The 25,686-nt window shown below is 35.7% G+C and overlaps 1 long non-coding RNA gene across 1 annotated transcript; it reads left to right on the top strand.

Annotated features, from left to right (window-relative positions):
• Positions 1-17,894: 17,894 nt before the first annotated feature.
• Positions 17,895-21,352, top strand: LOC121399308. Its single transcript, XR_005964901.1, has 3 exons — positions 17,895-18,070; positions 20,476-20,614; positions 21,170-21,352. It is a non-coding gene; the product is annotated as an uncharacterized LOC121399308 (long non-coding RNA).
• Positions 21,353-25,686: the final 4,334 nt, after the last annotated feature.

Raw genomic sequence — 25,686 nt, 5'->3', positions numbered from 1 at the left:
CCTCCCCCCAGCCTTTCTATTTCTCACACTGCTTTTGCCCGGCCATTCTGCCCCCCCCCCACAGCATTTCTCTCTCTCTCAGCTCGCAGACTCTCTTGCCAAGCCTTTTTCCTTCCAGAATCTATATTTCTTACCCCCCTTGCAGCCTTTCTATTTCTCTGCCTGCTCTTTTGCCTAGCTGTTCGGGTACCTCCCACGAAGCATTTCTTTTTTCACAGCAGCCGTCCAGCTCTTCTGTATAGCGACTCTGTTCCCTCCCACCTAGCATTTTCTTCACGAGTCCTCACAGCCTTTACCTCCATGTCCCTGTAGTCTCTCTCCCTCCCCTCAGCAGTTCCCTCATGGTGCTCGCTCGGACAGGCATGAACTGATCTAGACGCAACCATGAACTTACCTCCTGGCTGCTGCTCTGTTCTGCACTCTCTGTTCCGACTTCCGGTTCCTCACTTCCGGTTCTGGGTGAAGAAACGGCGGGAACGCGCACGCTGAGGGGAACTGGTCGCCTTTTCGCCGTTTTACATGGTAATACATTAATTTCAATCAATGTATTAGGGCATGGTCACTATTTTTAGCATTTAGAATAGGATTTTTAACTAAAAAATTTAGATTTTACTGGTCCTTTAAGGAAACTCCCAACATACTGCCATATAGTGTATAACTTGCATTTATATTATTTTTGCCAAAGTGCATAACCTTGCTGTAAGAAACAAACCTTGTGGTCTAGTGGGGGGACGGTAGGGACGCCTGCCGCCCCCTCGGCGCGGATGCCCGCCGCATCGTACAGTTTCTGCTAGGCCGCAGGCGCCGGATCTTGTGGGTGCGTGTTAGGTCGCAGGCGCCGAATCTCTAGGGCGCGCGCAGCGCGCCTCTGTGGAATTTAAAGGCACAGGCGTAATGATGCCAGCGCGCAATGGCGCGAAGCCTGCACAGTATAAATTGCTCATTCTGTCCACAGCACTTTGCCCGTGATAGAACTTGTTTCTAGAGGTTTCCTGAGCCTTGTGCATCTGATCTGGATCTTGTCTGTCTGATTACCCGTGTTTGACCCAGCCTGTTCTGCATTCTGTATCCTGACCCTTGCCTGCCTACGACAACTCTTCCTGCTTAACCCCTTGATTGACAACACGGTTTGACCCTTGCCTGCCTGACGATTCTTGAAATCTGCCTGCCTTGACCCAGCCTGTCTGACAATTCTCTTGCCTGCTCCATTTGTACCATGACCTTCGGCCCAAAAGACTCTGCTAACAGCCGTGCCCCTTTGCCAGCCAGAACATCTCACCTTCCACCTCTCGTTAAGTCCAGGTGGCACCCAAGTAAGCTCAGGGCTCCTCCCGAAGCCCAACGGTGGTCACACTACTGGTGAAGCCGAGCCAAGACCAGGATGCTTGGCACTGGTATTGGGTGCCGGTCATGACACTTGCATTTATCAACATTGAACCTCATTTTTCAGTTTGCTGCCCAGTTTTCCAATTTAGACAAATCACTCTGCAAAGTGGCAGCATCCTGCATGGGACCTATAGTTCTGCACCATTTTGTATCATCTGCAAAAATAGAAACAGTACTTTCAATGCCCACCTCTAGGTCATTAATCAACAAGTTGAAAAGCAAGGGACCTAGTACAGAGCCCTGCGGTACTCCACTAACAACACTGATCCAATTAGAAAATGTTCCATTTACCACCACTCTTTGTAGTCTATCTTTTAGCCAGTTCTCTACTGCCATCCCAGAATTGAGGTCTCTACTTACCTTCTCATAAAAATAAATTAAGTTAGTCTGGCAAGATCTATTACGCACCATGCTGGCACAAACTCATAGTATCATGATTTGCTATGAAGTCCAGTATCTTATCCTTTATTAACCCTTCGAAAAGCTTTCCTACCACTGACATCAGTCTAACTGGCCTATAGTTTTGAGGCTGAAAACAGGATCCTTTTTTGAATAGAGGCACCACATTAGCAATTCGTCAGTCTCTCTGCACTATGCCAGATCTCAATGAAAAATTAAGTAAAGAGGTTTGGCAATCACAGAGCTAACCTCGCTAATTAACCTGGGATGAATATCATCTGGCCCCGGACCTTTGTTAATCTTAACATGTTCTAGTCTCTTTTGAATTTCTTCATGTGTGAACCATGCATCATTAGTTGTATTACTAGAATTGGGACTATTAATTGGGACTATTAAGAAGGAAACCTTCACTTACTGGTTCCTCATTTGTGTAGACAGATGAAAAATATGAGTTCAGAATCTGCGCTTTTATTTTGTTTTCATCAACCAGCTGACCCCCCTCTGATAGTAAGGGTCCCACCCCTTCCTGCTTCATTTTTTTACTATTAACATATTAAATAATTTTGGATTTTGGATTTTTTTTATGTTTAGTTTGTATAGTTTGGAGTAAGTGAAGAGAAGCTCTAGTCCATTTATAAACAAAGTTAAGTATAGACTGTTGTATTCAAAGACAAAGATAATTTAACATTATGCTTCATTTCTACTTTCTGAGTTTTTAAAATATTAAGGGGCCAATTCATTAACTTCGAGTGAAGGATTCGAAGTTAAAAAACGTCGAATTTCAAAGTGTTTTTTTGGCTACTTTGACCATCGAATGGGCTACTTCGACCTTCGACTACGACTTCGATTCGAAGTATTCGAACTAAAAATCGTTCGACTATTCGACCATTCGATAGTCAAAGTACTGTCTCTTTAAGAAAAAACTTCGACCCCCTAGTTCGCCGCCTAAAAGCTACCGAACCCAATGTTAGCCTATGGGGAAGGTCCCCATAGGCTTGCCTAACATATTTTGGTCGAAGGATAATCCTTCGATCATTGGATTAAAATCCTTCGAATCGTTCGATTCGAAGGATTTAATTGTTCGATCGAACTTTTTGCGCAAAATCCTTCGACTTCGCTATTCGAAGTCGAAGGATTTTCATTCCCCAGTCGAATATCAAGGGTTAATTAACCCTCGATATTCGACCCTTGATGAATTTGCCCCTAAATGTCAATTACTTTAGCAATCAGGCAGAAGTTTGGACGTCAGAGTGAAAGATCAGAAACAGAAAGAGAAGCAGTGGGCAATATGGATATCAATAAAACTGTACCCTCACAGTCCATAAGTATTTTCATTACTAGGGTAGCGACCCCAACAACCAGATGAAGGTGAACACTGAAGATGAAAAACGAACGGAACATTAATAATTCAAAAAAACATACAAAATAAATAATGAAAACTAATTAAAATGTTGCTAAGAATATGTCTGTTTATTACATGTTAATTAACAAAGAAGAGCATCCTCAAAATCATAATGTTAAATGATAGCATCCTTAGAATATTAGTAATTTTAATCAGATGCATTTAATCAATTGTATAAAAAGTAAAGAAAATATTTCTATATCTAATATAATTAAAATGTAAGAATTAATATTTAAGAAAGCCAGTTATATGCCTTGGATGTTCTGCCAAAAGTGTCTTCTATTAGTTACTGATGACCAGTTTCCCATTCTCCTGAACTCATAAAAAATGTTTTCTCCTTTACAAAAATGAAAGTCACATTATATGGTGTAATGCATCCACACACTATAGCCAAGGAAATAATGCCTGTATACAGAACATCTAGACCATAAATCAGATGCTATTACCTTATTCAATAATAAAATTTACATTGTGTTATTAAAAATTTATAATGTGTTATTAAAATAGTTGAGGGTTTGTTTCTGATTTGCAGCATGCAGTCATAATAAAGCTCTCAAATTTGATAAACTGCTGTTTTATTTTCAGTTTAGCAACCACTGGCATTTTGTAAAAGATATAATGACCTTCATGCAACTTCTACTTTGCATACAAAGCAAGTGAAACTGACCAGTGCTGTGTTATACAGTATATTATTAGCAGGGCACAAAGACAAAGAAAATTAGGTTTAAAATTATAGTTGTTACAATATTTAGTTCACATATGTCAATGTGCAAACCAAAATGTGTTTGAAGACATTGTTTCCATTAAAGAAGCATGGCAATGAACCATTAATACAAATAATTTTTCCTGCTAAATACAGTCTAAAATCATCTTCCTAGTGATTGATACATTTAGTCTTTTTAATCAGCTTGAACTAAAAGGATTTAGTGCTGATTAGTAGAATTTCCTTCTAACTGTCACAACAACTTTAAATTACATGCACACTAATGATATTTCTAATGAAAAAAAGGATAGATGGGATAATAGTAATAATTTTAAAGTTCCTGGTACGTTGCATATTTCCAAATTCAAATGGTTTAATTGCATGCCTATTTTTATTTAAATAGAAGTAAATGCTACATTTTAACTGTCCAAATCTCCTTTCAGACAAAAGGACCTGCTAATAAAAAAAGAAAAATTACAAAAAGAAAATTACAATCACTTTAGATAATACACACCAGCTACTTTGAATGTGGGAATAGTCTAAAAAGCTTTGAAGCTCAAACAACACAATAATCACCTCAACTCGCTGAAATACAATAAACAAGACTTTCGGGATTGGTGAGGGATTACATAAAAACATTGAACTTGGGGAGAACACAAACTCTGATCAAAACTCGCCCTCTCTTTTGGTATAAAGAGGGATAATATTACATTTGTGTTGTATGTCCTGTGTTTCATTTAAGAACATGTACAGTAAATAAGAATTGTGAAAAAGGATTTGCATCTTAAATTTAATCTACCCCCATACTATCTGTCAAACAGATTAAAGGTCATGATTCACATGCATGCTTCTACAGAGGAATCATGGAAAATAATTGAGAATCATTTCTCAGCACCCATGCAACTGGCACATCTTTTTTGGATTCCAAAAGCACACAGAGCCACCCCTAGAGACCTCTTACCCTCCTCACAACAACAAGCACTGGATATATGGGATTCCATAGCCGTTAGGATGAAATTGAGCACAAGTAACAATAGATATAGAACTATCTTCTGCAATAAGACTTTCCTTCCAGGATGTAATCCGCTAGACTTTCAACCCTGGATAGCCGCAAACATGCTCACACTCACAGCTTTCTGCCCAGATCAAATCACTTTGTCATTCCAACAACATAAAGAGCAACATAACATCCCCCACTAGCAATTTTTCCATTATATACAAATTAGACACTATGTAGACACCGAAATTAAAACCCAGAATGCCCAGACCATGACCTACTTTGAAACAATTTGTTTCAAACGCTCATACCCAGCACATTTGATATCATTATTGTACAGCCAACTGTCATCAGATACCACTGATATACATCAGCCATATATGAAAAAATGGGAAACAGACTTAGATTTCACAATCTCAGATAAGCCATGGTCATATTTTGGGACAGTGCCAAAAACAACATCTATATGCTCAACTTCCAGTGAAAGAGCATATAAAATGATTTTTCGATGGTACTTCACTCCAACAAACATAATAAGTAGATTTAGTGGTAACTCGGAACATGCCATCTGCTTGAGAGGCTGTGGCGAACAAGGGTCTTTTTTACACACATGGTGGTCCTGCACAGTGGCACAAGAATTCTGGAAGATGGTAGCCTCTCTGCTCTCCGAGGTTCTACACAGCACTATTCCGGCAACTCCACACACATTTCTCTTAGGCATGAACATTGGGGCCATAAACTTTAAACAATCCCATAAATTAGCTACACATATCCTGACAGCAGCAAGATCTCTCCTAGCAGCAAATTTGAAAAGACCACAATTACCAGGTCGACAATCGCTGATAACCAAAGTAAATTGGACCAGAGCGATGGAATCTATCAGAGACAAGCTTCTGGAGAGGATCTATGAGGGGGAACTGGAGTGGTATAGGTGGGCCCAACTTCTGGATGGCATCCAATCCGGGTCTCAGCCCGGTGATTCTGGAACTACTCAAGCAACTTCACAGATAAGATGTCGTCTGGTAATAATATACTGAAGTTAAAATGACTATCTCTCCCTTCCTTCCTTTCCTTTCTTTCCTCTCCCTTTTTCACATCAACTGTCCCTTTTTCCTATCAACTGCCCCGCCTTCTTTTTCTAAATGCCAGCTGTAAGATTAGTACTAAAATGGACTACCTCGAGAGGTCAAGGGAAATGACCGAATATGGGAATGTTCCACAAGGAATGACACAAAATAATCAAATATTAAAATATTAAAAAAATATTTAATCTACCCCAATAAAGAGGACCAGTCACCAAAAAAAATATTCCAAATCCTATTTTATTATGTTAGTCAAGTAAAATGAACTTTAATTACACTATATACATTTTTTGAATCTTGTTTCCTTCGGTCTGGGAATTCATAACTATACAAGCAGGCAGGCACCATTTTGTGGACACTAATTAAGACAAGCCTTGCATCATATCAAAATCTTGTTTGTGCACCAGAATGGGGGACCTGATGTCCATCCCCATGTACTAGTTACACAATTAAATGGTTAAGAGTGTGGGAGAATGTGGGGAAAGCAATGGCATCAAGTAAGTGCTGAATGGAAAGTGAAAGTAATTGCCTTCTCTATGCCTAAGACATAAAGGAGGGGCAGGCAAAATTTGATTGACAGCTGAGATATTTAAAAGAGTTTACAACAGCTATGAATACTTTAATAAAAAAAAGAATTTGGGTTTCATGTTTAATTTCAAAATGGACATTTATTGTACAGCTTTTATATCTGGGTGACATAAAACATTCCAAGTAGTTGGGCCATCCATTTCAAATATCAGTTTCAACTGCTTAAAATCCAGCAACAGTTAAGTTGACAAAAGAGAAATTCTCATAAAAATTACATTTTTGAACTATTTTTTATTTTTTTAAATATTAACAAAAAGTTTTTTATATGAAAACTAGTACAGCTGTATACCCATTTAGAAATTTAAAGCTGTAATTTTATTTTTCCGCTAGTATTGACATTGTACATCATTCACAGTCCCTGTCCTAGTAGAGTGTGTAAAGTTCCAAGCTGGAATCAAACTCAGAAGCCCAGAAAAGCTGAGGTCCACTGAGCCACCATTCTTACTTTGGCTACTAGTAGATATACATAGTAATCTAAGTTGAAAAAAGAAATACTGTACATCCCTCAAGTTTAACCTTTCCATCTAAATTAAATCTGCTAGTTAAGCAGATACTGATGTTTTTCTTTTCTTTTGAAGCAAAAACATTTTACATTAAATACATTTGTCATTGTTTTGGTTAAATCAAGGGGTGCCACCTTTGAAATAAGTTGTACAGACTGTGGGATGCTTCAGGTGATAGGGTGTTGTTTTGCTGACATCATGGGGTAGCAGCGATAATGTAAGTGGGCAGACAAATTATGTTAGTATAAGGGGCATCCCCATCATAATATAGGCAGGCCAATGACATGCTGGGCATGTTAATAGAAGATTTTCCAGGATCAGGGCCTAGAAATGGGTAAGGATTTGAGCAGATCATGGTTTAAATGTGTGGGCCAGGGGCTATTGTTAGCTAGGCTATAGCTAGCTAGGCTAGTAAAATACTAGCCAGGTGGCAACCCTATGTACCAAATGCCAGTTAATGTCCTTTTTATTTTAGGGCACACCACTCTGTCTATAAGCACTGTAACCCACTTTTCATAACTATAACATTTATTTCAACTGTTCTTATATCTTTTATACAGTGTGTACTGTAGCTTAACATGTTAGAGATATACTTTACAAAGCATTTCCCTTTACAATGTTTGAAGTCTCAAAGAAATCTATTAACGGAAATGGTTTATTACAGTCTTATTTTAATACAAGAAAGAGAAGGTGCATACTAGACCAGCTCCTTGGCAAATAACTACACTGAGCAGATGGTTTTTCATTATCTATTATACAAAACTACAAGTCTTGCAACAGTGTGCTTTGTATTGATGCTTATTCATCTGCAAGGGAGTAATTTTCAGACTGCCTGTCCAAAACACATTTTAAATCTTCCTTTGCATCGGTGGAACATCTGCTAAAACTAGGATTGTCAATGTCAATATTTTATTTCAAGTAAGCTACATACTGTCTTAATATCTGGCAAAGCCAAGTAAATACATGTAAAATTGGATTTAAAAGTGGCATCCTGGGTGTGCTGCCTAAATAGGAAATTCTCTGTGCATGCAGGCTAAAAATGTTTATATCATAAAGCTGAATGCTTATAAGGTGTGAGCAATGATTATATAAACCAGAGCTATTTGTTCTTGGTTTGAACATGGTCAAACAGATGCCACCAAACAAAAACTTGTTCAGGTAATGACAAAGGTTCTGCACACAATTATGGACCTGCTTTTCGTCCCCTTAAAAATTCCAAGTGGTAAATGATTATTTCATGGTATAAGAGTTTACACAAACATTCTTCAAAACAAAAGTGATGTTGCAAAATAGTGCCAGCAGGTAGGGTTGAGCTGTTCTTTGAATTACCAAGCACCCAATACATTAAAATTATACAAACACAATTATCTGAAAAATTGCTCGAAAATGTTTTCTTTGTTTTTGTTCTTGGATCTTTTTAAAGCAAAAAGCAAATTGTAATAAAGAGAAAGCAGCTCTAAATGCCTTTACCCTTACAAACTGTATATGCACGTTACAAGAGTTTTTATAACTTCCTACTTATCTATACATTTATATATACATACATATGAATCAAGAGGCTTTTTTGCAGTGATTTAGCTAATTCTTTATTTATACTCTTTATTATATTTAATTCTATTAAACCGTAAATTAATTCGTATTATGTTGTTCATTTACATTCATAACGCCACACACACACATGTGCTTGCACCTACAGTACATCCCCCACATATCTCTAAGAAATGGGGTGTTTTGTTTTTTAGAGCAGCACTATTTGATTCAAAAGCTTTATTGCTATTCACCCGCTTCTTTTTTCCTCTATTTATGGTGGAAGAGGAAGATTTACATTTTGCTGCTATAGCAAGTCAAATGGTTGTGAGGATTTGATGAAGTAAGGCATGGGAGTGTTTGTGCATTTTTGGGAAAAACTGAATTTTCTTTTTGAATCGGTTTATAAAATATTCTGTTTAAAAAGGGCTGCAGCCTCATCTCATAACAGTTGGATTACTGGGAAGAACCAGAATATGTGAAATAGAGTGTATTTTTTTGCCACATCTCCTCCAGCATAGCAGTGAGTAGGAAAGAGTGTGTTTACTTTGGCGGGGTGTGGTGTAGTAGCTCTTAGCTATCACTTCGATAAATCTGCCTTAAGTGTTGCGCTTTCCTTCTCAGATACAAGTTTTGGCCATTTGTCTGCAGTGTAATAACCTGTGCTAATATTTGCCAGCCCTGTGTCTGCCGAAAACACTGTGCCATATTGAAGCAAACAAAAATGCTTGAAACCTGGTAAGGCATTTTTGGATAAAAATATCATGAGGCAGATTTATCAAGAGTCGAATTTCGAATGAAATGGGAGTTCCCATTCCCATAACTTCGAAATTCGAATAAAAAAAGACCAACCGAAATGTATTAACAAAATTGAAGGTTTTTTTGAGGTTGAATAGGTTGTATTCGATCGTTCGAATCAAACTAAGATCGGATTTAATCGAATTTGATTCAAAGTATTTAAAAAAAAAACTTAGATTTTTAAAAGTCCACCAATTGACTCCATATGGCTTCTAGAAGGTCCCCCATAGGCTAAAACAGCAATTTGACAGGTTTTAGATGGCGAATGGTTGAAGTTGATGTTTTTAAGAGATAGTACATAATACATTTCAATATTCGGATTTTCGAATTTGTTTCAAATTTGAATTGAATTTGGACTATTCCCTAGTAGCACAAAAATAGCTTGAAATTCAAATTTTTTTACTTAGAATTTTCACTTCAATCCTTGATAAATCTGCCCCTATGTGTTTTTAGTCAAGCAATTCTGTCTTTTGCACTAAAGGGACAGCAAACACCCTAAACATGTGAAGTGGCGCATAATGAAAAATCTATGTTTTTTTGTTATTTCTTGAGCTAATAGCTACTTTATGTTTGATCCTTGTGGCATAGATAATTAGATCACCAGTGCTCAGATAGTCCCCCTGCTAAAAAAAAAAGCAAAAAAAAAACAGTCACAACAAAGGGTGAAAGAGGGGCAATCCAAATATATGTTTAACTAACATACACTTAATTCAAGATCAGATCAGAATTGGATGGAAATCATAAATATATTGTTACTGGACATACAGTATTCAACTACTGCCAGCATGTTCAGATTTAATTTGTCATTTGTCAGGAAGTATGATTTGTTTTTTTTTACCAGCAGATGGTGGTTTCTAGTTTGGATATGCCAGTAAGTACTGAATTTAAATTAGACACTTTATTCAGTCATTTGTCTTAATCTCCTTCTGTTGTTTCCCTAAAACTTTCCACAACCCCCAACAAGTTAAGTTTCAGTAAACGACAGGAGTGGCACTTCATAGTATAGGAAAACTGCAGGCTGGCCAATTCATGGGCTCTTTCTCTGCATGTGTTAATGAATGATGATATGGTGATAAATTAAAATAAAATGTGGGCAATAGGTATATAACTACAGAGACTCTGTATCTGAATTGCCCATTGCCAGCCAAAATTAGTACCAGGCTTCCAGGTCCCAAACATCCTGTGTGCACAGATGTGAGTAAAAAGTAAAAGAAATGAATAAAACACAAAAAGAAAGCCAGCAAGCATGCCCTCAACTGGTTCTGCTCCTAAGTAAGTAGGCATTGTTCTCCATGGAGGCAATTCTATAATCCTAACTAAATGGAAATTCAATGCCTAATCTCCCCAATATAACTCATTACTCAAAAGCTAGTGAACTTCAAAAATAAAAATGTTGCTCAAATTTTTCACTACATGTATTAAATTAAGGGCCTCTACCATATACCTTCCTTCTCCTTTAAAGGGGGTCCTATCAAAATATAGAAATACAGCTGTACATAAAATATCCACCAGACTTTTACTTTGATAACTTGCAATAATAAACTTATGGTGTTTTAAATATCAAAATGTGTTGTTACGCAACTCTAGGATGTATGGTAGAGGCCCTTAATTAAAATATAAGTTTAAAAATAGCATTCACAATTTTTTCAGATTAGTATTTTTTATTTAAACGTGAACTTCCTCTTTAAAGGAACAGTTCAGTGTAAAAATAAAAAAATGGGTAAATAGATCTGTGCAAATTAAAAAAGGCTGGAGTGACCAGATGTCTAACATAACAGAACACTACTTCCTGCTTTGCAGCTCGGAGAGGCCCATTTATCAAAGGTTGAATTTTGAATTCACTTGAATTTTTTAAATTCAAATATACTCACAATGACACTGTGAAGTTATTTAAGAAAAATTTGAATGTCTAGTTCCGACCTGAAAATTCGAATCATATTCATACAAATCGAATTTTTCGCCCATAAAAGACTTGAATGTCAAGAAGGCTATTAACATCTCCAAATGGCTCAATGGACCTCTGCCATTGACTTGTACATTAACTCTGCGAATATTCAAATTAAGACTGTTTCCATGGCTGAGGTATAATCAATCTCACATTGAATTTACATTAAAATAGGGGGGGATTAAAATTCGAATGTGTGAATTTTGACACTCAAAAATTCAAATTTAAAATTTTATGTTAGACATCCACTGACTCCAGCCTTTATAGATTTCATTTTTTATTTTATTGAAAACAGTTTTTATTTTTATATTGAACAATTCCTTTACAATTATGATAATAAAAGAAAACATAATACTAAGCCATTTCCAGTTTTCAGAAATATTAACCTGTGTAATACTTGGACAGAGAACTAGATGAAGAATAGATTACACAAAGTAATTGTAAATGACTAACAACCAGTGTTGTTAGTGGAGTAATGCAGGACTCTGTCCTTGGCCCTTTGCTCTTTAACTTGTTTATTAATTATCTGAAGGTGGGAATTGAAAGTAATGTTTCTATTTTTGCTGATAATAAAAAGTTCCATGCAGGATGCTGACACTTTGCAGAGTGGTTTGACTAAATTGTAAAACTGGGCAGCAAACTAGAAAATATTTAGTGTTGATAGATGCAGTGTTGTGCACTTAAATAAAATAATATAAATGCAAGATATACACACAGTGAGGACAGTGAGGTTGTGGAATGTACTGTGGGATGTTGTTGCGATGGCTAATTCTATTAATGCTTTTAAGAGTGGCTTGGATGATTTCTTAAACAATCATAATATCCAAGGCTATTCTGATACTAAAATATACAGTTATGGGCAAATTTATCAAGGGTCGAAGTGAAAATAGATTCAAATAAATTCAAATTTGGATTTTAGAGTTTTTTTTAATGGCCAAAACTGAAATTCGACTGTTAAAATTTGATTTGAGTTGTTTTAAAAATTAGAATTCAATATTTGAAATGTATCATAAACTGGCCTTTTAAGAATTCAAATTGACTATTCCCCACCTTAAATCTGCCAAATTGCTGTTTTAGCCTATGGAGGATGTCCTGGGATCAATTTGGAGATATTTGCAGCCTTCCTGACATTCAAGTTTTTTTCAGAGAAAAAACTCGAATCGATTTTTCTTTGAATTCGATTTGAGTTTGCGAGTCGATTCTATTCATTCTAAAAATTTTATTTTTTTAAAATAAATTGCAATTCGTTGAATTTGAGTTCATGGGAGTTTTAAATAACTCCAATGAACTCAAAATTCAATCCTTGATAAATCTGCCCTTTAGCATAGATATTGTTATACATAGTTTATTTTTGGCTATTTATAGATAGGTTGGTATACGTATGTATATACAGTATGTGCACTTGGTTTCATTTGAAGGGGTTGAACTTGATGGACTTTGGTCTTTTTTCAACCAAACTTAAATATGTCAGGATGCAAACTTAATGCTAATATACTTCCTATTGCAGAAATGTGCCAAGTGCTGGATAAATCAAAGTGGCATCATATTGTAACATTGTTTCATTAAAATTCTAAAAGCATACATAAATCTCATTGATTTCGACAATGGCCATTATGTGAGTGCTATACATAATGTTATTCTTCTCAACCAAATAAACAACTATACATTGGTGCTAAATCAGGCATACTGTAGAGAGTAAATGCTTGAGAATTCATCTGATGTACACTGTACATCTTGTTGTTTGCCTAATATTAAGGGGGTTATTTATTAATGTTCAATTTTCTCTGGTTGGACTTTTAAAGGGGGAAAAACATTTTGTAAAAAAAAACCCTCAAATTTTTCAAGATTTATTAAACCCTGATGCTGTTAATAAAAAAGCACTCCAACTCAGACCTGCTGAGTTCATGTAGAAGTTAATGGCAGATGTCCCATTGACATTTTGAAGATATCCTGATCTGCACTGGGTTTCGTTCAAGGATCCAAAGATTTTGTGGTTTCTGGTGGCAAACCTGAATAAAAAACAGTTTTCAGCGACAAATCCAAAAAGATTGTAAAATTGGATTTTTTTCAGGATTTTATTGAGTCTTTTCGTGAAAATGTATTGATAAATGGGGGGGGGCAAACTTTTTTGCCAGGTTTTGCTGTGAAATACCCCCCTCCCATAGATTTCTATGTATCGCTCCCTGAAAAAGTTGCTGGAAAAAAGTCCATTGGTGTGGAAATTCACTGTGACATATTTGTGCCATTTGCTGTCAGCCAGACATCTAGCATATATTGTCAATAGTATCTGAAATACATAGAGATACCGTAAAATACCCATGATGAAAGTGGGTACAGGCACCCCAAGTACTTATTTTAAGAAGCAGTGGAGCCCTGACATAAGGGCAACAATAAAAGTACTCCCTTAATGGAGGTTCCAAGGTAATAGATCCTGTACTGCAGTTGGGTAAACAATATTTTTAAAAAAAGAATTCCCCCAATTTCCCCCTCACCTCCCAAGTATACTGACTCTCTCCATTGGGAGGGAGCCTACCATTATGATATATTTACTGCAGAATGTGTAGCAGAACTATCAATTGAGTACATACTGTAAATAGAATACTGTTGTTATTATTATTATTAATAATATTATTATTATTATTACAGCTCTATTTTAAATTGTAAAGATTGTTTCACTTCTTATATATATTAAATTTTAGCTGCAGCCAGCCAAAATGTTAATCTTCTGTTACTACAAAAACAGGTTTTTGGCTTTTCTATATCAATTCAAAATAATTCATTGGATCTGTATGCTTACTCAGTGGCTGTATTAATATAGTTATGTGAACTTGATTATGGCACTCAGATATATTTATGCGTTTACTAAAACCATAGAAGTATTTTCTCTATTTGTAAAATATTTAAAGCATTTCCGAAGTCTACATGCACACTGGAAATAAAGACTTCACTTTATTCTTTAGTCGACATATGTCTAACTTTGTTCTGTCCACTACCCACTGATACATAAGCCTTTATTATAAATGTGACAAATTCTTGCAGTGTAGTCTTTCCTTTAATCCCTTGTTATTTGTTCTCTCCAAAGACCAACAGCATGGATCACATGAAATCTTTTTAATACTTTGTACTACACAGCTGGTGACTTTGAAAGGGTAGCTCTGGAGCTTATGTCACATTAACCTTACCCAGAACCTTGCAGAGGAAGGATTACATCCTAGAGACATACTTTAAAACTGTGAGTTTGCTTCAGAATATCTATATTTCACATTTATAGCCAAAGCACAGAACAATATTTCCAGCTGTAATGTTTTTAAAATTGGATATATTAACAGATGTAAGGATTTTGCTAACTATCATGCCCAAATCGACCATTAATGGCTAAAGTGCAGTAGTGAATTAGCCTTTTAACAGTGTGTTTGTGTGTGTAAATCCTTGAAATCACTATCAACATACACACAAATGTTGGGTATTAGTGATTCTTAAAAACTGACTCTATTGTTTATAGTAAGGGAAATACATAAATCAAGTAATACAAAATAAAGATCTTATATAAAATCAATACAAACAAACTGACAGACTCTAAATATAATACCTTGGTTGTATAAGGCACACCGGTAATCACCTCCACACCTCAATAATTAGGATCCTTGCATTGGCTATATTTACTGGAGTCCTGACCCCATCACTGCTATTGAGTTATAAATATGAATATTTCTCAAAACAAATTGATGGCATTTTCTCCTACCTGATAGTCTCTGCCTTCAGTCTCTATTTAGATGTGGTTCACCTACTCAGATCCAGAACACAGAGTACATAATATTCCAACCCCAGTTCCATTGACAAGCCCAGCGTTGGCCTGTGGGGAGCTATATGAAACAGAAATGGGCATGAAAACCTGAATGCATGCATTTCCATGCCGATCTCCACAGGCTGCCACTGGACATGGCAATAGAGCAACAGGGGTATGCATGTAAGAGTACATCCACTTTCCATCTTCTCTTGCCCTTCTAGTGTCCTCTTTCTACCCATCCATATGTATAGAGGCTGCCTTGGGGCATTATTGGGACTGTATTATGGATGAACCTACATTAACACAATGTATTTTATAAATATCTTACTCCTTGTAATGTAAAATGTGCATGGACATTACTAGTTCACATCTAGCAAAGTCCAGTATACACTGCTATATACAGAAAATATATCATGCAAAAAGGATTTTGTATAAAATTGCTTCTTCTCCTTTTGATTGTTAAATATAACCCTCAGGTCCCATGGGTTATAAAAAAAAGAATGTAACCCAGCTGCTCTCGCTGCCAGATAGGTTAGAAATACATTCCTTATGCAATTTTCAGAAGGGTCAACAGGATGCCTTTTAACCTCAGCAAATGAGAACTGACACTATAAAGTTACGTTTCTACAATATACAATCTCTTCTTAAAATACATGAAACATTTAAACGTGCTTACGTTGTACTTTTTTGTTGAGGTTATGTTATCAGTACTATCAGTATTTCTTCTTTTAAAAAATCTACAGGGACTTGTTTGTCCACTTGAGTTTGTCAATATCATAGAAGCGATTAATAACGCTACACAAGACTTTGAGTTTTTATTTACATGTGAATGAATATACTCTCTCTATATATTGACTACTTTATTGACAAACAATGTCTCTATTTCATCTTGGTTTTATCATTTTCCTTAATGCAGGATGTTTACATCTGGTATTTCGCTGGATTCATTAAAAATACATTCTTCCTTATGCCCAGTATATTTTTTTTAAACTTTTTTTCTTCCTGCTTGCAAGTTTGACATGACCTTTACTTGAAGTTATTATATCTTATATCTTTAATGCTATTAAAGGCTGTCTTAAATTAAAAATTATGCTCCTTTAAATACAAAATTGCATGTTTAGTTTATGACTTATAAAGAAACTGCTAAATGGTGGACAATTTGCTAATTTACTAAACCGATGCTGAAAAATACAGGGAGATGCAATGCCACAGTTTTGGTAAGTCACATAAAACTCATTAACCATGAAAGATTCTTTCAACTACTCATACATAATTAGCTCATGTTCTGGAAGAATCATCAATAAAGAAAGAATGATCATTAGTTTAATTGAATGGTAAAGAAGCCTAATGGCATTGCTTTCTGTGATAATGGAATCAATATTCTGCAACACAAATTCACTGTCAGAACGTTTATTGAAGTAAAGTTTGTCGTAATATTTTCATTTTCAATTATGAAAAATAAACTGCTATTAAAACATATTTTACCAAATGTAAAGCTAGAGAGATAGATAACAATGTGCTTAAAATATACATTTAAGGGGTTTTGTAATAATAAAAAAAAATACATTTGGCCAGGAATAGACTTGAGAAACAGTGCACATGCAAAGAGTGTATAAATGTTAATGCTTGATAAAGTTCCCTGTAACATCTAAATCTTAATTTGTAATGCTCTTGCACTAAATAGTTTTGACTAAAAAAATAAAACAGAGCTTGTATTCTTTTTTGCTGTATATGAGATTTGTTTTTATGGGTTTTCATCAATTGCTTTTCATGATTATAGGGGTTATATATTATTTCCAGGAGTGCTAATTGCTAGAGCACTTGAAAGCACTGGAACCCAATGATCCATACTGGAACAGAGAAGCAGGGCATAAAAAGGCAAGGATAGCTGCCCCCTCACCCTTCTCTGGGTGGTAATTGGCTACTGGGGATGCCTGAGTTAAGGGTTTAAGGGCAGGTACAGAAGTTACATGGTAGTAGACCACCCTCCCTCCCTACTGATGGTTTTGAAGGGTTGGTTGTGAGCTCCAGAAGTGATATAAATGGGCAGTGGCCAAGATGAGTTGGTAACTATGTAGACCTGGGCACAGATGGACAGCCTTGGTTGGGAACTGTCTTTCATGGCACGAGTCTATGACTAAGTGTCCCTGGTAGACACGAAATGTGTCAGGCCTTGGTTCTTAGCTATGGAGAATAAAATGTAAGTCTTTTAACCTTTTACAACCTGACTCCAGCTTTACTGCTTTGTGGGTCTAGGCCTGTGCCTTGTTTCCTGGTATCTGCTCCCTTTGCTGAAGGTCTGGGGCATGTGCACCCGGGCCCACTGTGCATAGCGGTAAGCTCACTCAACGCATTCTAATACAGCATTTACTGGTTACATATTGGTATAGTTTCTTTTCAATAGTTTTTTATTGATTTTCCAAGAAAAGAAAAAGGTTTTACAATCAAGCAGTGTCGTCAGGTATTTTCAAACAGAGGAAAACAGAGAAGAGAGAAAGATAATGAAACGAGCTCATCCTCCCCCCCTCCAGACACTCTGTCAGAAGTGGGAGAGAGACGAGCTACATATTGGTATAGTTTCAAGGCATGAACCAGACTTCTGGCCTGGTAGGATGAGGGCATTGTTTACTACTGTTTTAATGTTATGGTACAACTGGTCCTGTTACAATAAGTTGTGGATTGTTATGTATTAATGTATATAATTATTAAGGTTAAAATACAACTGCACCCTTTTCTTTCCAATTTTGTGATCTAGTGTCTGTTTTTGGTAGGGGTTAAACAACATGGACAAAGGGGTGATAGCCCATCTCGACGATGCATCTCTCATACTCACTTACCAAGCATTTGCACCCTGGGGAAATGCTGTTATCTACACTGAGCTCTGGATCATAAATCAGTAGAGAGCAATAATACGAGCCAAGCCCTGTCCTTACAGCTTGCCTTAGGGCAGAAGGTAAAACAAAAAAAATGGTTTTCTATCACAGATAAAGATTTTCGCTTGAATGGATATTAAAATAATGAAGCTGGTTATTTAATTTGCTTGTTGACAAGTGTATAAGGGCATAGGTCAGCTTGTAGTAGACTGTGCTACCTCTCTCTGTTTTCAAAGATTGTGCAGTTTGTGGAATGATACAATTTGGCAAGAAAGTGTGTAGCCATATCTATTTTGTAGTATAGTTGTAGACATTGTCTTTAGTATTGGCTTTTTACATTTGTCTTTCGCAACAGCAGTATTCCTCAGTGTTAAAGCAAATTTACATAACAACCTCTTGTAAAGGCATACTTATACTGTGTATAAGCAAATAAACCACAATAAGAAATGCAGATAAAGATTTTAAGCAGATAGCGCTTGAGTAGATTTAGAAATTGTAAATATGTGGTAGTAAGTATGCATTTGATAAATGCATCATAAATAAATAATTTAACATTGAATTATTTCATTTAATATGGAAAACAATCTGCTTCTAGATGTGTCATTAGGTGAATACTGTAAGTTGTACAGGTATGAGATCTGTTATCAAAAAACATGTTATCTAAAAAGTTCCAAATTACTGAAAGGCCATCTCTAATAGACTCCATTTTAATCAAATATTGCATATTTTTTAAAGTAATTTCCTTTTAGTAGACAAAGAGAATTATTTATAAAACTCCAAAATGTTCTCACTTTTTTCTGAAAACCACACAGAGCAAATCCACATGGACTTTTCCCCCCTATTTATTAACACACTTTCACAATTTTTCTTGTGTCGAAAAAGTTACAAAAAAATTGTAAAAAAATTTGAACCCTAGGTTTTTATTTATTTATTTATTTATTGGATTTTTTGCTCGAAACCTACAATTTTTTCATAAAATTGCCAGAATGCTATGATTTTTTCGAAAACCCAGTGCAACTAAGGAAATCTTCCAACTGTTAACGGGACATCTACCATTAATTTATACATGGCAGGTCTGAGTTGGAGTACTTTTTTCATCAGTCTTTTAACACCATTGGACTTTAATAAATCCTGAAAAATATCTATTTTTATTTCTCTGAAAATATTGTATTTTCCCCTTTAAAAGTCCAACTAGAAAAATTCTGAGCATAATAAATAACCCACTTAACGTACTGGTAATCATAATTACTGACAGATCAGAAACCCCAGGTTCCCAACATTCAGGATAACAGGTATATTCTAAGCATAGCATAGCCAGGTCTTTTTTTATTTGTAATATAGATAGCAGACCAGACAAAAAGACCACTTCATATAGCAAAATTATTTCAATGACCAATAATTGTCATAAAAACATCAATTTACTTTTGTAACAGAATATGCTTCCTATCGGTAGTCTGCTGATCATATTCTGCTGAATTAGACATTTACTGTAACATGTGCCCCATAAATTATTTATTTACATTGAAAGATATATATAATTTTCCATCAAAATACATTACAATACAAAGCAATCAGCTAGTACATGATAAGAAAATAAAACGTCCAGAGAGAGAGTCAGAATTGTTTTTTGTTAAATGAAAGGTTCTTTGAATATTGCACCATTTTAGCAATACGTTATAATTCTTAATTTATAAATATATGTGTAATATGCATATATTTGTGTTTATATGTAATCTCTTTCTTTCTCTTATTTTGGAGTCATTGCAAACCTTTACTGGGAATAATTTAAAAAAAACTCAAAAAATGCAAGGCACTAGGGATGGGTGAATTTTTTCGCCTTGTTTCGCCGAAAAAAATTACACAGCGCGACAATTTTTTTTTGACGCCCATAGACTTTAATGGGCGTCGACATTTCGTTGACCGCAAATTTTTGGCGAAACGAAACGGGTCAAATTCGCCCATCCCTACAAGGCACTTAAGAGGTTGACATAAAAATTACATAATAATGTTTGATACTGATTTTCGTTACGTTTGTAAACTGCTTGATGAAGGGGTTTTTTTTCAGAGAAAGAGAAAAGGTTATTTGTAAGTATAGATGAGCTAACTTTTCAGCAGTAATATTTGTTTTTAACATAAGGAAAATGTAGAAATAATTCAGACACCATTACTATGTGCCCCTTGCCTTCCACATCAACCAGTTGGTTCGGAGCCCTTCCCAGCCCATCTCCTGTATGTCTAAGAGATTGTCCACCATGTTTGGAAGAAATTGCAAACATAGGGACTTCGTTTACAGAATTTTGAGAGGAGAGGCTATGACCCAAGATTATTGGAAGGAGCCAAACAAAGGACCAAGGGAGCGGATAGGGCTGAATTACTTACTAAGAAAAATGCCAAAAAGATGGATAGGTTGCCTTTCGTTAACACCTATTCTTCCCAATCGGGACAGATTAAGAGCATAATGCATAGACATTGGCATCTGTTGCAGATGGACCAGAAATTGGCGCCTTGGGTGAAGAATCCTCCAATTATGGCTTACAAGAGATCCTCCAACCTAAGAGACAAATTGGTACATGCTATAAATGAGCCTCCAAAAAAGCAGGGTACATGGCTGAGTGGAACTAAAGGTATGTACAGATGTGGGAGGTGCGTTAACTGTAACTTTGCCATTCGAGCAGACAAATTCTATCATCCGAGAACTGGGAAGGAGTATGATATGTTGGATTACATTAATTGTCAGACGGACTTTGTCATCTACATTTTGAAATGTCCCTGTGGGAAACTTTATGTAGGTGAAACAACTAGATCGCTTACAACAAGAATTGGGGAGCATAGGAGTGATGTGAGGTTAAATAAAAGCACATCCCCAATAGCGAGACATTTTGCAGTTGAAAAACATCAAGTTAGTCAATTAAGATTTATGGGGATAGAACGTGTAAGAACACCGAAGCGTGGTGGAGACAGACAACTCCTTCTTAAACAAAGAGAGTTGAAATGGATATATAGATTAAATACACTCACACCCAATGGGTTGAATGAAGATAGAGAGTTTTCACTATTTCTCTGAAACCTCAGGTCTTACTATATCTGGAGATATGTTGTTGCCTCAGCCTGATGTATGTTATATGTGAGGATAATCATGTATTATTCTGATTTTTAAGTTATTTTATTTATCTTTACAGAGTATTTCACAGACTGTGATGTTGCATTGATGAGACACATTTAATCCATGAAAAAGGATGAGAGAGACATGATGTCATTTACTATTGCACGGGATAGAATTATTATTCCTGTATTCTTTGACATGGGTTTTGTTTAATGACACTATATGTGTTCTGAAATGAATTGTTACAATACACAATATACTCCATAAGATCAAGGTGCCTATAATTTTAAGGATATTGATCGATTTATTGCACTGTCACTTTTCTAAAACGTATAGCACTATTTTAAAAGGGTATAGACATATATCTATTCATGATGTAGACACTAATTATGAAATAATAGTCAACATTAGGTTGAGTTATGCACTTTTGTAGTAATATTTATGAATTTATACAATTATGCACTATAATTAATATTTATGAATTATTAACTAATATTTATGAATTTCTGGAATCACGCACTGTCACTTTAAATATTTAACCATATCTGTTTTCTTGATAATGAAGGTTCATATATTTTACAATTTGTTATAAACAATTGCACAACAGGTGAAAATGGTTAAAATTGATATTATAAGTGTTCTTTTAGAGGACATTGAACCTATTTGGAGTTTGTTGTGGTAGCATGATATTAGTGGATCTGAATGCACTATCACAAGAATGTATAAAAGTATTAAGTCTCTATGTAAAACTCTGTATATGCATAGTGGTTATAGATAGAAATAGAAGCATGTCAAATTTAATATGTTATAAGGTTGAAACGCTAATATTGTGGTTGCTAGGAGACACGATGCCATTGAATGGCTGCTGAGGTTAGTTGCTTGCGTTCCAAACCGCATCATTGACTTGGACATAGCGTCCACGGATATGACATATGCGGAAGTGACGTCACGGCCGTATGCTTCGAGTGCGACGCGCAGAACTGCAGCGCGCGAAAACGCATAATGATGACAGTAAAGCAAATAAGGTATTTATAGCCGCTCGCTGTGCACAAAGGTCAGAATTCCCCTTGAGAAAGGCTAAAAGCCGAAACGTCGGGGTGATTCTCTTCTCAGGGCAGGTGTATCCGCTTTTCTCTTTGTTCCTTATTGCTGTTTGACCATATTTACGTGGTATGTATAATTGACTTCTTGTGATATCTTTTGGACATATTTTTGCCCTGTTATATGTATGTATATTCTCTTTTTTATATATAAAAATATATGACTATTCAAATACCACGTGGTCTTGCTGTTTATTTGGTGTGCAGGCCCTTTTTTGGTTAACATTGTTCTATATTTGGCCTTGTATGGGGGCCTTGTAAGGGCTTTTGTTTGCACCCATATGCTAACTATACTATATATATCTTATATTAGAGTGCCCTCCATTTGAAAACATTTTCTGTACTCGTTTTATGAAGAACAGTTGTAGAATAGTGAAAATTAACTTTTCTATCAAATTAGGGCAATGTATATGCTACTGCAGAGTGCCTACAGTAACGTGCAACAGCCCAGTTTCATCACTATAAAAACAAAATTATTTTTAGTTTGAAAACTTACTGGGTACTGCTTACACATAGCCATGCAGGCCTGTTTGTGGGGCTTTTGAAGATAGAGAGTGAAATGTTTATAGTGGAATAGTAGAATCTACTGTATGTAGGTATCTCCAGCTTGTTAGGGGACTGTTCATCAAAAACATTTTTTTGATATGGTATGTTATTTAGGAGAAACATGAAGTATTATTTAAACCATAAATACCTCCTTTTACCAATCTAAGGGCTAGTCCACACGGGGAGATAGCGACGCGTTTGCGGTCGCGGCGACATAGCGCCGCGACAGTCGCCGCGACCGGCGCAGCCGACAGTTTTGTATGGGCGCCTATGTAAAAACGCCTGTGCTAACCACACGAGGCGATGCGCTTTTCAACAGTCGCCTGAAAATGCCTCGCCAGGCTTTTTCAGGCGACTGTTGAAAAGCGCATCGCTATCTCCCCGTGTGGACTAGCCCTTAAAATCATTGGATGAGGTTCTGATTGTCTTTCACACCTTCAAACAAGATAGGAGATAAACTAATATATTTTTCAAAATCACTGGGAATTTAAAAGCGATAATATCCCAACCAAAATTGACAGAATACAACATTGCTATTATTATCCTTCCTATATTATTTATTCATCACACCCTGACACAATGAGTATTGTCAAACGGACTAGAAAGCATTTTTAGGCCCTAAGGATGTATAAGGTTTGCCTAATCAGCCAAGTAATTAACTGTACACCAACTTGAAGTATGTTATATATGTGTTTTGCAATGTAAAAGTGAAGTGATTATATAGATGATTGAGTGTATGCTTAGAGGAACATAGCAGAACAATATCCACATAAGATTAATAACAGTAATAATATCTATATATATATATAGGGAAATACAAGAGTCCTCTGCACTCTTATCAACCCATTATCAATATATTTAAGACAGAGACATTTTGTGCATACTGCTACTGAAAAATGCCTTACCCTTTAAACAAAACAGGGATTGTTTGTCCATATATTGCAATATATTTAAGCTGGCCAACTACGTCAAAGTCATCCCATATCTGGCCAGTCCTACACTCAATTTTCATCTGATTCATTAAGAATTCTATTGCTTAATTATACATTTTACAAAGGGACTAGGTTTTACCTGCAACTTACTTGCTGCTTTCAAAGTAAAACTCCCAAACTTGGCTGCCCTTTTATTAGACACCAGTGGGATCACCTGACTATAGCTGGGAAGGGTGGGAGCTACAACATGGAGCTGGTCAATGCTCCTGTATAACTATAACAAACAAGGGAAAGTTGTGGTCACCACTAATTTTTAAAATCATTAGGCGGGGGTGCAATGAGGCTGTGACCACAAAATACATATGGAAAATGCACCCATTATCAATATATTTAAGACAGAGACATTTTGTGCATACTGCTACTGAAAAATGCCTTACCCTTTAAACAAAACAGGGATTGTTTGTCCATATATGGACTGGCCAGATATGGGATGACTTTGACGTAGTTGGCCAGCTTAAATATATTGCAATATATGGACAAACAATCCCTGTTTTGTTTAAAGGGTAAGGCATTTTTCAGTAGCAGTATGCACAAAATGTCTCTGTCTTAAATATATTGATAATGGGTTGAGTGCAGAGGAATCTTGTATTTTTCCATATGTATTTTGTGGTCATACCCTCATTGCACCCCCGCCTAATGATTTTAAAAATTAGTGGTGAGCACAACTTTCCCTTGTTTGTTATATCTATATCTATATCTATATAGCCACTTTATTATATATCAGGTTTTAAGTGTCTTTCCTAAAGTATGAATTGAAAGGATTACATTTTTTATGGCCATGTATATGTTGGGTTTATAAAGAGGTGTTATAAATGATAATTGGGGCATTAAGGGGGTTATTTACTAAAATCTGAAAATGTCTCATTTTCTTAAACCTCCCATCAACATTGTTACACAATTTTTTACACATTGTTTATCAATAAAATAACTAGAAAAAAAATCTGTTGAGGTAAAAGACTATAAATTCGTGAAAAAAACTCATATTTTTTCTGATTATCATTGAAAACCACAAATTATTTGGATTATTGTAGAAACCTAGCGCAGATCATGATATCTTCCAATTCTTAATGGGATGTCTGCCCTTGACTTCTACATGACCTTAGAAGGTTTGAGATTAAGTACTTTTTTTCAGACTTTTAACAACATCTGGGTTAAATAAATAATGAAAAATGCAAGGTTTTTTTCTATGAAAAAAATTTGTTTTCCCCTTTAAAAATCTGACCAAAAAACATCTGATTTTAGTAAATTACCCCCTAAAAGTATTGTATGCTTTTAATTAGGGAGCCTGAAACAGTTTTAGGTAGGTTGAAGACTGCATAAAGTTCTCTCTCTCTTACCTACGTGTTGTCAATCATATTGATTTTATTTTTATTATCATATTCATTTCAATTGAGAAATTAAAATGAAAAATAGGTTCTCCCAATTCAAGCATCACCTGTAAGGACAAGAAGAATACTGTACCCAGTGTAAAAATTGAATGGTTCCTCTCAGAGTGATGTTTAAATGTAATTTTCACATGTGCCATTGAAAGGTAGTGAATCTTGTTTAGGAGTCTCCTGGGAAGTTTTTATTAGAAGTGCGAAATCTAAATAAGGGGACTGGGAAAAGGGAAACGCATGGTATGAAGTCAGAAAAGCACTTATTTTTTTATATGGGGTGAATAAAGAGCTTCAAGATGCACTGATTACAAAAAATAATCCAACTTCTACTACAGAACATACATCTGTCAAATTTATACAGTACAAACTTTTTTTTAGACAGATTTTTAATTAAAGCAAAAATATACCCAAAAACATTGTTTAAAAGTCTTGTTATTAGATACTGTATCAAGAAAACGACTGCAAAGGAAATTAAATTTACTGGCAGAATTTTGGCGTGTTTGGGAAATAAATCTATTCATTTTATGCAATGTATATGTTACACATCTAAAGAGAGAAAACCTGCGAGTAACATCT

Source organism: Xenopus laevis, chromosome 1S, assembly GCF_017654675.1.
Source record: "Xenopus laevis strain J_2021 chromosome 1S, Xenopus_laevis_v10.1, whole genome shotgun sequence".
Taxonomy (NCBI): domain Eukaryota; kingdom Metazoa; phylum Chordata; class Amphibia; order Anura; family Pipidae; genus Xenopus; species Xenopus laevis.
This window is presented reverse-complemented; position numbering and strand designations above follow the sequence as displayed.